Below are 3,959 nucleotides of genomic sequence, written 5' to 3' on the forward strand. Positions count from 1 at the left end.
TCCTATGGGGCGACCAGATGGCCTGGCTTCCCTGGAAGTCCCGATGAGGTGCCATTCACCTCCCGGATCCCAGGTAGGGCTCCAGGAGGTTGCGCACGTTTGCGCCCTGGGTCCCCTCTGTCACCTTGAGGGCACGGATTACAAGAAAGGGGGGTCATTTTCCTCCGGATTACTAGGGGCAAGGGTATACCCGGACACCCTCCCGGGCAGGCGGTTCCCTGCCGGGGACCAGATGGGCTGTGTTCCCTGGCAACACCTCCCAGGCATCCGGGGCTCCCTCCTTCGGCCCGCGGCATGGCAAAGTACCCGGGACGGGCTCCATGGGTCCCGGGCCCTGCAACCCTGAAGGCCCGCAGCCCTGCAGCCCCAGAGCCCTGCAGTCCCCGAGCCCTGAAGCCCCGGAGCCCCGGAGCCCTGCAGTCCCCGAGCCCTGCAGCCCCGGAGCCCAGCAGCCCGGGAGCCCTGGAGCCCCGGAGCCCCGGAGCCCTGCAGCCCCCGGAGCCCTGCAGCCCCGAGCCCTGGACCCCTGGAGTCCCGGAGCCCTGCAGCCCCAGAGCCCCGGAATCCTGCAGCCCTGGTGCCCCGGAGCCCTGGAGCCCCGGAGCCCTGGAGCCCCAGACCCCCTGAGCCCTGGAGCCCTGGAGCCCTGGAGCCTCAGAGCCGTGCGGCCCCAGAGCCCCGGAAGGGCAGGCAGGAGCCCTTCCACTGAGGCTCGGGGCAGGCAGATTGTCATCATGTCGGTCCCGGCCATCTGGTCGCATCTTTCCACTCAGACATCTGGTCGCACCCAATGCTTCCCAATGGGGTGACCAGATGGCCGGGCTTCCCTGGATGTTCCGATGAGGTGACATTCACCTCCCAGATCCCAGCCAGGGCTCCAGGAGGTCAGGCACATTGGTGACCTGGGTCCCTTCCGTCACTCGGCACGCACGGGTTCCCAGAAAGAGGGGTAGCCTTCCTCCAGATTACTAGAGGCAAGGGTATTCCCGGACTCCCTTCCGGGGCTGGCGGTTCCCTGCCAGGGACCATATGGGCGATGACCAGGCAACACCTCCCAGGCATCCGGGGCTCCCTCCTCCAGCCTGCGGCGTGGCAAAGTACCCAGGATGGGCTCCATGGGTCCCGGGACGTCCCCCCCCTGCCTGAGGCCCAGCCTGGGGTTTCAGAGCCCCCCTGAGTTTTGCGGCCCCAGAGCCCTGGAGCCCTGGAGCCCTGGAGCCCTGCGGCCCAGGAGCCCTGCAGTCCTGGAGCCCGTGAGCCGTGGAGCCCGTGAGCCCTGGAGCCCCGGAGCCCTGCAGCCCCGGAGCCCTGCAGCCCCGGAGCCCTGCAGCCCGGGCGCCCTGCAGCCCAGGAGCCCTGCAGTCCGGGAGCCCTGCAGCCCTGGAGCCCTGGAGCCCCAGGAGCCCTGCAGTTCCCGAATCCCGGAGCCCTGTAGCCCTGTAGCCCCGGAGCCCTGCAGCCCTGAAGCCCCGGAGCATCGGAGCACCAGGGCCCTGCGGCCCCCAGCCCCGGAGCCCGGGAGCCCTGCAGCCCTGCAGCCCTGCATCCCCGGAGCCCTTCAGCCCTGCAGCCCCGGAGCCCTGCTGCCCCGGAGCCCTGCAGGGGCAGGCGGGAACCCTCCCGCGGAGGCTCGGGGCAGGCAGATTGGCGTCATTTTAATCCCGGTCATCTGGCCGCCCCTCTCGCCTCGGCCATCTGGTCGGCCCAATGCTTTCCTATGGGGCAACCAGATGGCCGGGCTTCCCTGGAAGTCCAGATGAGGTGCCATTCGCCTCCCAGATCCCAGGCAGGGCTCCAGGAGGTCGGGCACGTTTGCGCCCTGGGTCCCCTCTCTCACCTCGAGTGCACGGATTACAAGAAACAGGGGTAATTTTCCTCTGGATTACTAGGGGCAAGGGTATGCCTGGACACCCTCCTGGGGCTGGTGGTTCCCTGCTGGGGACCAGATGGCCTGTGTTCCCGGGCAACACCTCCCAGGCGTCCGGGGCTCCCTCCTCCGGCCCGCAGCGTGGCAAAGTACCCGGGACGGGCTCCATGGGTCCCGGGCCCTGAAACCCCAGAGCCCCTCAGCCACGGGGCCCTGCAGCCCCAGAGCCCTGCAGCCTCGGGCCCTGCAGCCCTGCAGGCCCGGAGCCCCGGACCCCTGCAGCCCCGGAGCGTGGGCAGGCGGGAGCCCTACCAAAAAGGCCTCGGGATGGGCAGCCCTTTCTGTCCCAGCCATCTGATCGCCCCTCTCGCCTCGGCCATCTGGTCGCGCCCAATGCTTTCCTATGGGGCGACCAGATGGCCGGGCTTCCCTGGAAGTCCAGATGAGGAGCCATTCACCTCCTGGATCCCAGGCAGGGCTCCAGGAGGTCAGGCACGTTTGCGCCCTGGGTCCCCTCTGTCACCTTGAGGGCACGGATTACAGGAAAGGGGGGTCATTTTCCTCCGGATTACTAGGGGCAAGGGTATGCCCGGACACCCTCCTGGGGCTGGTAGTTCCCTGCTGGGGACCAGATGGGCTGTGTTCCCAGGCAACACCTCCCAGGCATCCGGGGCTCCCTCCTCCGGCCCGCGGCATGGCAAAGTACCCGGGACGGGCTCCATGGGTCCCGGGCCCTGCAACCCTGGAGCCCCGCAGCCCCGGAGCCCTGCAGTCCCCAAGCCCTGGAGCCCAGGAGCCCCAGAGCCCTGCAGTCCCCGAGCCCTGCAGCCCCGAAGCCCTGCAGCCCGGGAGCCCTGGAGCCCTGGAGCCCCGGAGCCCCGGGAGCCCTGCAGCCCCCGGAGCCCTGCAGCCCCCGGAGCCCTGCAGCCTCAAAGCCATGGAGCCCTGGAGCCCTGGAGCCTCAGAGCCCTGCGGCCCCGGAGCCCCGGAAGGGCAGGCGGGAGCCCTCCCGCTGGGGCTCGGGGCAGGCAGATTGGCGTCATGTCGGTCCCAGCCATCTGGTCGCATCTTTCCACTCAGACATCTGGTCGCACCCAAAGCTTCCCAATGGGGCGACCAGATGGCCGGGCTTCCCTGGAAGTTCCGATGAGGTGACATTCGCCTCCCGGATCCCAGCCAGGGCTCCAGGAGGTCAGGCACATTGGCGCCCTGGGTCCCTTCCGTCACTCGGCACGCACGGGTTCCCAGAAAGAGGAGTAGCCTTCCTCCGGATTACTAGGGGCAAGGGTATGCCCGGACACCCTTCCAGGGCTGGCAGTTCCCTGCCAGGGACTAGATGGGCGATGACCGGGCAACACCTCCCGGCGTCCAGGGCTCCCTCCTCCAGCCTGCGGCGTGGCAAAGTACCCGGGACGGGCTCCATGGGTCCCGGGCCATCCCCCCATACCTGAGGCCCAGCGTGGGGTTTCAGAGTCCCCCTGAGGCCTGCGGCCCCGGAGCCCTGGAGCCCCGGGGCCCTGGAGCCCTGCGGCCCAGGAGCCCTGCAGTCCTGGAGCCTGTGAGCCCTGGTGCCCATGAGCCCTGGAGCCCCGGAGCCCTGCAGCCCCCGAGCCCAGCAGCCCCGGAGCCCTGCAGCCCGGGAGCCCTGCAGCCCAGGATCCCTGCAGCCCTGGAGCCCTGGAGCCCCGGGAGCCCTGCAGTCCCCGAGCCCCGGAGCCCGGGAGCCCTACAGCCCCGGAGCATCGGATCCCAAGGGCCCTGCAGTCCCGCAGCCCCGGAGCCCGGTAGCCCTGCAGCCCTGCAGCCCGGCAGCACTGCAGCCCTGCATCCCCGGAGCCCTTCAGCCCTGCAGCCCCGGAGCCCTGCAGTCCCCGAGCCCCGGAGCCCTTCAGCCCCCGAGCCCTGCAAGGGCAGGCGGGAGCCCTCCTGCGGAGGCTCGGGGCAGGCAGATTGGCGTCATTTTGGTCCCGGTCATCTGGTCGCCCCTCTCGCCTCGGCCATCTGGTCGCACCCAATGCTTTCCTATGGGGCGACCAGATGGCCGGGTTTCCCTGGAAGTCCAGATGAGGTGCCATTCGCCTCCCGGATCCCA

The sequence above is a fragment of the Lissotriton vulgaris genome, chromosome 6 (assembly GCF_964263255.1).
Source record: "Lissotriton vulgaris chromosome 6, aLisVul1.2, whole genome shotgun sequence".
In the NCBI taxonomy this organism is placed as follows: Eukaryota; Metazoa; Chordata; class Amphibia; order Caudata; family Salamandridae; genus Lissotriton; species Lissotriton vulgaris.